The sequence below is a fragment of the Solea senegalensis genome, unplaced genomic scaffold, assembly GCF_019176455.1.
Source record: "Solea senegalensis isolate Sse05_10M unplaced genomic scaffold, IFAPA_SoseM_1 scf7180000017365, whole genome shotgun sequence".
NCBI lineage: Eukaryota > Metazoa > Chordata > Actinopteri > Pleuronectiformes > Soleidae > Solea > Solea senegalensis.
Window position 1 is genome coordinate 1 of NW_025322364.1, and position 11553 is coordinate 11553.

Consider the following 11553-nt stretch of genomic DNA (forward strand, 5'->3'; position numbering starts at 1 on the left):
GAAACGACAGCCAGGTATGCCAGTAAAAAAGGTCGAGTGTTTCCTCTCCAATGTGTGCTGGAGGTTGAAGTTCAACATAGCACAGCATTAACGAGCAACTGAGTCAAGGCATTGGCCTCTGGGATTATTCATTTCCAGCACCATCAGCCAAAGAGCTGTGTCTGGCAAGAGCCACCCGGTGTTTGGCGAGTACACCTCATACTTACCTGGCAGGGGAGATACCATGATCAAGAAGGCTGTTCACCCAGGGCGAGGCTCAGCCATTGCACTCCGGCTGTGTTGACCCCTGCAAATTCCCCAAACGTGGGAGTCTTGACTGCATAATTTTTGCTAGTGGGGTGCTGCGTCCGCGCTTTCCCCCGATGATGTCGTTGTAAGCAAAGGTCCGCCGCCCGAAGTTCAACGTTGTGTGCCCATCTCCACACTTCTCACGTCCTTGCGGAGCAACATCCCCAGTCTTTCCAAGTTGCTGGGAACGTGATGGTTGTGGGTGTTGTCTTCAGCTCAAAGCAAATGTCACGCTCCCTTTCCCAACTCTTTGTAGAAGCACTCGATTGTTGGAGATGGATCCATGGCCATCATGCCAAGGGTTAATACTTTGGCGCTTGCTCTGTTCACTCCGTGCAGTGACCTGATGTTGAAGTGATGCCAGGAGCAACTCACCATTTCAGAAGCCCGGATGAGGTGGGAAATGGCTCGGCAGTTTGTACTGCTCAGTGTGACACGGAGCTGCTTTGCTCATGCACTCACGTCTACCACTAAATGTTGGAGGTGTGCCAGTGAGCGAGGACTGTGCCACAGCCTCAGCGACTGATAGAAAACTGCAGCGCACAACCGACAGTAGGAAAGCGCTTCCAAACATGCAGTCAAATCTGGGCGGCTTATTGGCCGACTAAGCAAAAACGTTGAAGGAAGGCCGTCCCAAGGGGGCCGGCCGGCCGGCCGACCGAGACTGTGGTGACTCCGGCGGATAGACTCCTCGGCTGCTCTCCAGGACAGGGGCTACGTTGACTCTGGTTTCTCTTCAAAATGCACAAGTCTTTCGCCTTTTACTAAAGACTTCCGTGGAGAGGGACGCTCAAGAGTTTAAGTTATTTTTGGTGGGCTTTGCTGTAAGGCTGCGCCCTTTGAGTGTGTCAAATGTCAAGCAGCTGTCTGTCAAGGCTCAGAGGTGCACTTAGGTCAACCTTGGGGCGGAGGTGATCATCAGCAGCAGCCTTTGTTATGCGCCCTTAAAAACATGGCACCACAACAACTGACTTGTGTGCCAAGATCTTGGGTTGGCCCCAGACACCTGTGGGCCATCGCTTCTCGGCCTTTTGGCTAAGATCAAGTGTATTATCTGTTCTTATCAGTTTAATATCTGATATGTCCTCTATATGGGGATTAAATATTAAATGCATTTTTGAGCAGTGGGAGGTGAAAACTGGGGGTTGCTCTCTTCACTCCTTGCATTGACCTGGTATTGCAGTGCCACCAGGAACGGTGCACCATTCTCTTTTTTCTGTGAAAAGCAAAGCGAAGCTGAAACCAGAAAGACATCAACCCGCGCCTGTGCGTCAATTTAATTGCGAGCCCATGTTTCTTGTAAGGAAGCAGCAGCAGCAGCGTAAAAGCTTACAGCACCTGGTATTCCCAGGCGGTCTCCCATCCAAGTACTAACCCGGCCCGACCCCGCTTAGCTTCCGAGATCAGACGAGATCGGGCGTGCTCAGGGTGGTGTGGCCGTAAGCCGAGGGGCTGGCGACAGAGAGTGCCTTTATGGACTAGGCAAGGCCTCTGCTCGTGGAGGGGCATGTTTCTTGTAAGGAAGCAGCAGTGTAAAAGCGTGCAGCGGTGTAAAAGCTTACAGCACCTGGTATTCCCAGGCGGTCTCCCATCCAAGTACTAACCAGGCCCGACCCTGCTTGGCTTCCCAGATCAGACGAGATCGGGCGTGCTCAGGGTGGTATGGCCGTAAGCCGGGGGGTTGGGGACACAGACTGCTTTTATGGACTGGGCAAGGCCCCCTGCGCGTGGCGGGGCTCAAAAGTCAGCCTTTCGACACACTGCACTTCAGCCTTTATCTCCACCACATGCTACACTCTAGTCCAGTATCGGGAAGCGACACCGAGATGGGCAAGCGGCTGTTGGTGCCGTCATGTCCAGTTGTTGCTGAGTCTATAGGAAACGCCAGCCAGGTATGCCAGTAAAAAAGGTCGAGTGTTTCCTCTCCAATGTGTGCTGGAGGTTGAAGTTGAACATAGCACAGCATTAACGAGCAACTGAGTCAAGGCATTGGCCTCTGGGATTATTCATTTCCAGCACCATCAGCCAAAGAGCTGTGTCTGGCAAGAGCCACCCGGTGTTTGGCGAGTACACCTCATACTTACCTGGCAGGGGAGATACCATGATCAAGCAGGCGGTTCACCCAGGGCGAGGCTCAGCCATTGCACTCCGGCTGTGTTGACCCCTGCAAATTCCCCAAACGTGGGAGTCTTGACTGCATAATTTTTGCTAGTGGGGTGCTGCGTCCGCGCTTTCCCCCGATGATGTCGTTGTAAGCAAAGGTCAGCCGCCCGAAGTTCAACGTTGTGTGCCCATCTCCAAACTTCTCACGTCCTTGCGGAGCAACATCCCCAGTCTTTCCAAGTTGCTGGGAACGTGATGGTTGTGGGTGTTGTCTTTTAGCTCAAAGCAAATGTCACGCCCCCTTTCCCAACTCTTTGTAGAAGAACTCGATTGTTGGAGATGGATCCATGGCCATCATGCCAAGGGTTAATACTTTGGCGCTTGCTCTGTTCACTCCGTGCAGTGACCTGATGTTGAAGTGATGCCAGGAGCAACTCACCATTTCAGAAGCCCGGATGAGGTGGGAAATGGCCCGGCAGTTTGTACTGCTCAGTGTGACACGGAGCTGCTTTGCTCATGCACTCACGTCTACCACTAAATGTTGGAGGTGTGCCAGTGAGCGAGGAATGTGCCACAGCCTCAGCGACTGATAGAAAACTGCAGCGCACAACCGACAGTAGGAAAGCGCTTCCAAACATGCAGTCAAATCTGGGCGGTTTATTGGCCGACTAAGCAAAAACGTTGAAGGAAGGCCGTCCCAAGGTGGCCGGCCGGCCGGCCGACCGAGACTGTGGTGACTCCGGCGGATAGACTCCTCGGCTGCTCTCCAGGACAGGGGCTACGTTGACTCTGGTTTCTCTTCAAAATGCACAAGTCTTTCGCCTTTTACTAAAGACTTCCGTGGAGAGGGACGTTCAAGAGTTTAAGTTATTTTTGGGTGGCTTTGCTGTAAGGCTGCGCCCTTTGAGTGTGTCAAATGTCAAGCAGCTGTCTGTCAAGGCTCAGAGGTGCACTTAGGTCAACCTTGGGGCGGAGGTGATCAGCAGCAGCAGCCTTTGTTATGCGCCCTTAAAAACATGGCACCACAACAACTGACTTGTGTGCCAAGATCTTGGGTTGGCCCCAGACACCTGTGGGCCATCGCTTCTCGGCCTTTTGGCTAAGATCAAGTGTAGTATCTGTTCTTATCAGTTTAATATCTGATATGTCCTCTATAAGGGGATTAAATATTAAATGCATTTTTGAGCAGTGGGAGGTGAAAACTGGGGCTTGCTCTCTTCACTCCTTGCATTGACCTGGTATTGCAGTGCCACCAGGAACGGTGCACCATTCTCTTTTTTCTGTGAAAAGCAAAGCGAAGCTGAAACCAGAAAGACATCAACCCGTGCCTGTGCGTCAATTTAATTGCGAGCCCATGTTTCTTGTAAGGAAGCAGCAGCAGCAGGCGTAAAAGCTTACAGCACCTGGTATTCCCAGGCGGTCTCCCATCCAAGTACTAACCCGGCCCGACCCTGCTTAGCTTCCGAGATCAGACGAGATCGGGCGTGCTCAGGGTGGTATGGCCGTAAGCCGAGGGGCTGGCGACAGAGAGTGCCTTTATGGACTAGGCAAGGCCCCTGCTCGTGGAGGGGCATGTTTCTTGTAAGGAAGCAGCAGTGTAAAAGCGTGCAGCGGTGTAAAAGCTTACAGCACCTGGTATTCCCAGGCGGTCTCCCATCCAAGTACTAACCAGGCCCGACCCTGCTTGGCTTCCGAGATCAGACGAGATCGGGCGTGCTTTTTTTTTTTGTTTTTTATTATCAAAAATACTTTCATTAACAAAAATGAACACACTTATTCACAAGAAACCACAAAACACGTTTAAACCATGATTCAATGATGAAACAAAAGACATATTCAAGGAGAATCAAAATGTTGACGAAGCAATAACAAAGAAAGAAAAAAAACATAAATAGATAAAACCCTAGCCAATGGGACATTATACTCAATAAGATTTAAAGAAACAGGGTTTACAGCAAAAACATCAACGATATCCTTGAGAGATGAAAACGTGGCAATGTACTCCCCAGAACATTTAGAAATGAAACATCAGTTCTTCCCTCTGATCGAGGTCGTATAAGGAGTTGTTGGTGAGAAAAGTTTCCTGGAATGTTGCCTTGTAGGCATCCTTGAGCAGTCTGAGATGACTTTTGACCATGCTTGTGAAGAAGAGCCATCTGTTTATTTGTACATCCTCATAGAGTGCGTAGTTCCTGGCAATGAAGATGGTGTGTCGGGCTATGGATAGTAGAATGTTAATCAGGGTTGTGTTTATACCTTCTTTCTTGTGTGAGTATCCAAAGAGCCAAGTCCATTCCCAGTCTGTAATGTCTTTGCTGCTGAGCTTGCAGTGGTCGGTGAGGAGGTTCTTGACCCGGGTGATGAAGACCTCGCAGATGGGACAGGTGAGAAAGATGTGTTCAAGTGTTTCGTCATTTTTATTACAGACAGTACAAACCCTCTCATAGATAGCACTGTTCATTTGGTGCAGGATGATACCCGAGAAAATTCGTCTATGTCTGATTTTGAAATCGGTGTTGTTGGCGAAGGGATGAGCATAGGGGCTATTTATGTTTTTCCACATGGTGGAAACATTAATCGACGGGAAGTGTTCTTTCCAATGAGTTTCAGATGTCGGTTTTTGTACTATGTTTGCCAGCAAGGTGTTGTACCAATACTTGGAGGTTAGTTGATTAATGCTTTTCGCATCAGGCTGAGCACTTTGACGAAAATCAAGGGTATCATTCTGCCTACTACCACTGGTCTTGTAAAAAGCCTGTTTTAGATGGTCAGCAATCCCAGTTTCAATTTTCTGACATGTGAATTCAGCAAACCGTTTGCAATAAATGTTTTTGGCTCTGAGCCGATTCAAGATTTCTTCCACTACTATTTCGCCTTGATTGTTTGTGAAGTCTCCCAATGTGTATAAACCTGCTTGCGGCATTGACCCGCCCGAGATGGGCCTGCCCAGATATGTGATGTCTGGGTTGTGGAAAACGGGGAGCTGCAGCAGCTGGTGTTTGTTTTGTACTATAGTTACCAGGTGGGGTCTGGCCAACTCCCATGCCTCAAAGATCTCTTGTGTGAACTGTGAGATGTGTGTAGCTTGTGATTTTAGTGGGATCTGACAGAGATTGTAAATGCCACTGTTTCCACATGTTTTAATGGTGTCAAGCAGTTGATGTTTCCAAAAAAGGTCAGTTTTATCGTCCAACAGCTTTTTGATGATTTTGATTCTGAATGAGTGTTTTTTTGTGTTTATGTCTATTAGCCTAAGCCCACCGTTTGTGTATGTATCAATTGTTGTTCTGTGTTTTATCATGTTGCGGCGGCTTCCCCACAGAAAAGTGGATATCATTTGATTTATTTCTGCATGAGTTTGTTTTGGGAGATCATAGACTTGTAGCACATGATTCACTTTGGAGAGTATCAGGGAGTTGAGCATGACCACCTTACCCTTCAGGGTCAGCTTCCGCATTTTCCACAACCCCAAGGTGTTGTTCATTTTATTTAGCACCTCTTTCCAGGTGTTATCTCTGGCGGCCTTTTGATCCTGGCCAATATGCACTCCTAAGACCCTTACACTGGCCTTTTCCTCTATGAACGCCTGTCTGCCTGGTGACCTTGCCCCATTGCCACAGTACATTATAGTTGATTTGTTTTCATTGATTTTGGCACCGGAGGCTGAGCAGTAGATATGTACAAGATTCAAAGCTAGTTGTAGACTTTTTCCATCTTTGACCATGATATTTGTGTCATCGGCATAGGCAATCATTTTGCAGGAAGTGCCATTATCTGCCAGTATGCCCTGAATGTTAATGTTCTGATTTATTAATAGAGCTAGGGGCTCGGCCACCAGGCTGTAGAGCAGAGAGGAGAGGGGACATCCCTGTCTAATTGATCTTTGGATTGCTATTTTTGGGGTTTGGAGACCATTCACTTTTATGCGACTGTGTGCATTGTTGTAAAGAGATTGAATTCTTTTAATGAAATTGTGACCAAAACCGAATTGTTTTAAAACAGCCCATAAAAAGTTGTGTTCAACTCGATCGAACGCCTTTTCAAAATCTACTCCTAGATAGATGCCACCAGTTTGTGACATCTGATAGATGGTTTCTTTTATGGATAAAATGGAATCTGAAATATCTCGTCCGGGAATGCTATATGCCTGTGACTGATGTACTATGTTTGGGATAATTTCTTTGAGTCTGTTTGCTAGAACCTTTGCGAAAATTTTGTAATCAGTATTCAGAAGGCTTATGGGTCTGTAGTTGTTAATGATCGTTCTGTCTCCTCGGTTTTTGTATGCCAAAGTAATTAAACCAAGTGTAAGGGTCTCAGGAGCTTCACCTTTCTTCTCAACTTCCTCAAAAATTCGAAATAAAATTGGTGTTAAACTTTCTTTGAAAAATAGATAAAATTCAGTTGTTAAACCATCTACGCCTGGACTCTTGTTTTTTTGTAAGCCCTTGATGGCTGCTTCAATCTCTGCCATGCTGATAAGCTGATCACACCATATTCTGTCCTCCGTTGAGATTTGGTTCTGAATGACCTTCACCACACTTGTAATTGTATTTTGATTTATATTTTGATTTGTATATAGCTGCTGGAAGAAATCTTGTATTCTGGATATTATTTCATCAGTTTGTATAATTATGTTGCCCTTGCTGTCTTTCAGTTCTTTTATGAATGCTTTATTTTGTTTTTGCTTTTCTAAGCCGAGGAAAAAAGCTGAACATTTTTCCCCCTCCACAAAATTTTGCACTCTGCTTCTAATTATTGCCCCCATGCATTCCTTCTTTTTGGAGAGCGCTAACTTGTCTCTCAAATAAATATAATTTGTCAGATCTCCGTTAGGTTCATTGGCTATCTTTTGGAGTTCGTGTTCTAATTTTACTCTTAGCTCTTTTTCATTTTTTTTCTCCAGCCAGCTCTTATGTTTACTATAATTTATACATACTCTTTTGATTCGTTCTTTCACTCTTTCCCACCAATTAAATATGTCTTCGACCCACTCCATTTCATTTGCCACATTGTGAAGAAGACGGTTAACTTTGTCAATGAACTGTTGATCTTTTAGTAAGCTATTGTTAAAACACCATACCCCACCATTTGTTTGTGCTACTGATGGAAATAATGACAATTTTATGAGGGAGTGATCACTCCATGTGTTGAGGACATATTCTATTGAGTTCACATTGTGTACAATGGAGCTTGCCACTAAGGCATAATCAATACGGGATTGTTTGAGAGTATTTTGTACCACCTGATGTCTGGAGAACTGAGTTTTATTTGGATGCATAATTCGCCATAAGTCAACCAGGTCGTATTCTTTTATGATTTCGAATAAGGATCGCCTGCTCACATCATCTTTAAAGAGATTGTTGCTAGATATGTCAAATTTGGTGAGGGGAACATTGAAGTCTCCAGTGATGATGGAGTTGTTGTTTACCCACTTATTTAGCTCTTTGAAAAACACTTTTCTTTCACCCTCAGTGTTAGGAGCATATATATTGATAATTCTAATATAAACATTTTTTTTCCATGAATCAACTATCAATAATCTACCTCGTGAGCATTTATATATTTCTATTACCTTATCAAAGACATTGTTTTTAATCAGCGTTGCCACCCCACACATTGCTCGATCTGCATTTGCGAAATATACATTCCCTTCCCATAACCCTCCTATCATGCTCACAGGAGATGAGGACCATTTTGTTTCTTGTAGCAGCAAGATGTCACATTTGGTAGTATTGATGACTTTGTGTAGTTTTTCTCTGCTGCAGAGCCCACGGGCATTCAGTGAGAGAAGCAGGGCCATGAGAAGGGTGAGCTGTATTATTGTGGCATTAAACATCACACTCATTTTTTTCTATTTTGCTTTTTCTTATTTGTTTTACCGGACTTGTCTGTATTTTGTCGTTTTCTTGCCAGGGACACTACCGAGAGGTCCATCTCCGAATCAGAGTCAGCACTTGGTGAGGGAGAAACTGTTGGCTCTTTTTCAGAGTGGGGAGGACTGAGTGGCGCAGATTCTGCGGTTGGGGTGCTTCTCGTGCCTCTGGCTTGGAGCTTTTCAGCTCCAGCCACTTTTTTTTCATTGTCTGGTTGAGCCTCGTCATTCTGCGCTTCCGGAAGGCTTTCTCCAGAGGTTTCCACATTAGTGGTTATTTTTTCCGCTCGGGGCGGCTGGGCAGGGGGCCCTTTCTCTACACCACACTCTGTGCGTACCTCCGCAGGCGCTATCTCTGCCTCCTCCTCTCCTGCACTGTCCTCAGTGCTTCCCTCTGTCTGCTCCCTCTCCAACTCTGACTCTGCTATGCTCTCCGGTTCACTTTCATTGCAAATGCAATTTTCCATGTTGTTGTGGCACAGCTCACACCTTTTCACAGCTTTATGGCACTCTCTTGCATAGTGCCCCTGGACTCCACATTTATGGCAACAAAACTCAGGACACTCTCTAAGAATGTGTCCAGGCTGTAGGCACATTCGACACACTTTCACTTGCCGATCATGTAACACTCTGAAGTATTCGGGACCAGTGGCAGTATTAAATCTAGCAGAGTAAGGCAGGGATTGTACTGTCTGATTAAATTTGACTTTCACATACCTTGTCCCATCTGCGATGTTTGTGCCAGGCCACATTCTTCTCTTGATTGGAGAGATTGCAGAGACTCCCCAGCCATGCAGCTTGTCAATTATTTCCTGGTCTGAGATGTACGCGGGCAGAGTGAGAAAAGAGACCACCAGTTCATCATTGTTTAGCTCTTTTGCCATAACTATGGTTGTGCCGATTTTGAATCCATCCAGCAATCTGCTTTTCCCAACAGTGTTTGTCATTGTTATTTCATATTTCGAAACGACAGCCAGGTATGCCAGTAAAAAAGGTCGAGTGTTTCCTCTCCAATGTGTGCTGGAGGTTGAAGTTGAACATAGCACAGCATTAACGAGCAACTGAGTCAAGGCATTGGCCTCTGGGATTATTCATTTCCAGCACCATCAGCCAAAGAGCTGTGTCTGGCAAGAGCCACCCGGTGTTTGGCGAGTACACCTCATACTTACCTGGCAGGGGAGATACCATGATCAAGAAGGCGGTTCACCCAGGGCGAGGCTCAGCCATTGCACTCCGGCTGTGTTGACCCCTGCAAATTCCCCAAACGTGGGAGTCTTGACTGCATAATTTTTGCTAGTGGGGTGCTGCGTCCGCGCTTTCCCCCGATGATGTCGTTGTAAGCAAAGGTCAGCCGCCCGAAGTTCAACGTTGTGTGCCCATCTCCAAACTTCTCACGTCCTTGCGGAGCAACATCCCCAGTCTTTCCAAGTTGCTGGGAACGTGATGGTTGTGGGTGTTGTCTTTTAGCTCAAAGCAAATGTCACGCTCCCTTTCCCAACTCTTTGTAGAAGAACTCGATTGTTGGAGATGGATCCATGGCCATCATGCCAAGGGTTAATACTTTGGCGCTTGCTCTGTTCACTCCGTGCAGTGACCTGATGTTGAAGTGATGCCAGGAGCAACTCACCATTTCAGAAGCCCGGATGAGGTGGGAAATGGCCCGGCAGTTTGTACTGCTCAGTGTGACACGGAGCTGCTTTGCTCATGCACTCACGTCTACCACTAAATGTTGGAGGTGTGCCAGTGAGCGAGGAATGTGCCACAGCCTCAGCGACTGATAGAAAACTGCAGCGCACAACCGACAGTAGGAAAGCGCTTCCAAACATGCAGTCAAATCTGGGCGGTTTATTGGCCGACTAAGCAAAAACGTTGAAGGAAGGCCGTCCCAAGGTGGCCGGCCGGCCGGCCGACCGAGACTGTGGTGACTCCGGCGGATAGACTCCTCGGCTGCTCTCCAGGACAGGGGCTACGTTGACTCTGGTTTCTCTTCAAAATGCACAAGTCTTTCGCCTTTTACTAAAGACTTCCGTGGAGAGGGACGTTCAAGAGTTTAAGTTATTTTTGGTGGGCTTTGCTGTAAGGCTGCGCCCTTTGAGTGTGTCAAATGTCAAGCAGCTGTCTGTCAAGGCTCAGAGGTGCACTTAGGTCAACCTTGGGGCGGAGGTGATCAGCAGCAGCAGCCTTTGTTATGCGCCCTTAAAAACATGGCACCACAACAACTGACTTGTGTGCCAAGATCTTGGGTTGGCCCCAGACACCTGTGGGCCATCGCTTCTCGGCCTTTTGGCTAAGATCAAGTGTAGTATCTGTTCTTATCAGTTTAATATCTGATATGTCCTCTATATGGGGATTAAATATTAAATGCATTTTTGAGCAGTGGGAGGTGAAAACTGGGGCTTGCTCTCTTCACTCCTTGCATTGACCTGGTATTGCAGTGCCACCAGGAACGGTGCACCTGTGAAAGAAATTTGGAGTCATCAGTGTTCAGTGAATCAAATCTTTACTTCATGCATAAAGGAGAGACCCTGTCACCAAGAAGGTCTAAATGTTCTCTCCCGTTTCTCAAGAAGGCTCTACCATTTATACAGAAACATCAAAGTAAAACAAACACAGACACAAGAAATAACGTTTATGACCCCATTAGATGTTACCTAATGTTTACGACGACTAACAGATACCATTATGTGGAACCCTTACGTTGACCCTTCATTATCATACACTTTCCCCAGCCTCCATTCACAGCTTGACTGTTTGTAGATAGTTATCTTAACCACTACAGGAAACAGAGGAAAGACTGGTTATTTCCCACATTTCCTCCCTTTTGACACAGAGTGTCAACATATTTTTTGGGAAATCACATGGTCTCGTTAACTAACTTTTTCTACGACTACCCACTGCAAACATATTTGTATGAGTTTAACTATTCACTCTCAGAATATCACAAGAGAAGAAATAAAACACACCAAAAAAAAAACAAGAACAAAAAGCAAACCAAAAAAATTCTATTCACATTATTTCTCCATCTGAATCACTCTCACTATACGGGTTACCTGGGGCCCATTCTGAAATGTGACACACATTTGATTCACAATCCTTACTTTGTTCACAAGGTACTTTCACATACAATGGTGTTCTGTCACCTCCAAGTACTCCCCCTATCCACCTATACACAAACGCTCGCATACAAGTGAGTGCACAAGTACAACAACAAAAAGTTATACCAAACACAATTAGCACAGGGATACACACATGAACAATCATTGCACCCCAGGGACCAAATTGTTCGT

At 46.2% G+C, this 11553-nt stretch overlaps 12 non-coding genes across 12 annotated transcripts; 9 read left to right on the forward strand and 3 right to left on the reverse strand.

Moving 5' to 3' along the window:
* Nucleotides 1-198: 198 nt before the first annotated feature.
* Nucleotides 199-362, forward strand: LOC122764330. The gene has a single exon (XR_006359610.1). It is a non-coding gene; the product is annotated as a U1 spliceosomal RNA (small nuclear RNA).
* Nucleotides 363-1008: 646 nt separating this feature from the next.
* On the forward strand, nt 1009-1121 carry LOC122764336. The gene has a single exon (XR_006359616.1). It is a non-coding gene; the product is annotated as a U5 spliceosomal RNA (small nuclear RNA).
* A 182-nt stretch (nt 1122-1303) lies between these two features.
* On the forward strand, nt 1304-1496 carry LOC122764333. Its single transcript, XR_006359613.1, has one exon. It is a non-coding gene; the product is annotated as a U2 spliceosomal RNA (small nuclear RNA).
* Nucleotides 1497-1614: 118 nt separating this feature from the next.
* Nucleotides 1615-1733, reverse strand: LOC122764337. The gene has a single exon (XR_006359617.1). It is a non-coding gene; the product is annotated as a 5S ribosomal RNA (ribosomal RNA).
* A 110-nt stretch (nt 1734-1843) lies between these two features.
* Nucleotides 1844-1962, reverse strand: LOC122764338. Its single transcript, XR_006359618.1, has one exon. It is a non-coding gene; the product is annotated as a 5S ribosomal RNA (ribosomal RNA).
* Nucleotides 1963-2364: 402 nt separating this feature from the next.
* Nucleotides 2365-2528, forward strand: LOC122764329. The gene has a single exon (XR_006359609.1). It is a non-coding gene; the product is annotated as a U1 spliceosomal RNA (small nuclear RNA).
* A 647-nt stretch (nt 2529-3175) lies between these two features.
* Nucleotides 3176-3287, forward strand: LOC122764334. The gene has a single exon (XR_006359614.1). It is a non-coding gene; the product is annotated as a U5 spliceosomal RNA (small nuclear RNA).
* A 183-nt stretch (nt 3288-3470) lies between these two features.
* LOC122764331 lies at nt 3471-3663 on the forward strand. Its single transcript, XR_006359611.1, has one exon. It is a non-coding gene; the product is annotated as a U2 spliceosomal RNA (small nuclear RNA).
* Nucleotides 3664-3782: 119 nt separating this feature from the next.
* Nucleotides 3783-3901, reverse strand: LOC122764328. Its single transcript, XR_006359608.1, has one exon. It is a non-coding gene; the product is annotated as a 5S ribosomal RNA (ribosomal RNA).
* A 5526-nt stretch (nt 3902-9427) lies between these two features.
* Nucleotides 9428-9591, forward strand: LOC122764339. The gene has a single exon (XR_006359619.1). It is a non-coding gene; the product is annotated as a U1 spliceosomal RNA (small nuclear RNA).
* A 647-nt stretch (nt 9592-10238) lies between these two features.
* On the forward strand, nt 10239-10351 carry LOC122764335. Its single transcript, XR_006359615.1, has one exon. It is a non-coding gene; the product is annotated as a U5 spliceosomal RNA (small nuclear RNA).
* A 182-nt stretch (nt 10352-10533) lies between these two features.
* Nucleotides 10534-10726, forward strand: LOC122764332. The gene has a single exon (XR_006359612.1). It is a non-coding gene; the product is annotated as a U2 spliceosomal RNA (small nuclear RNA).
* Nucleotides 10727-11553: the final 827 nt, after the last annotated feature.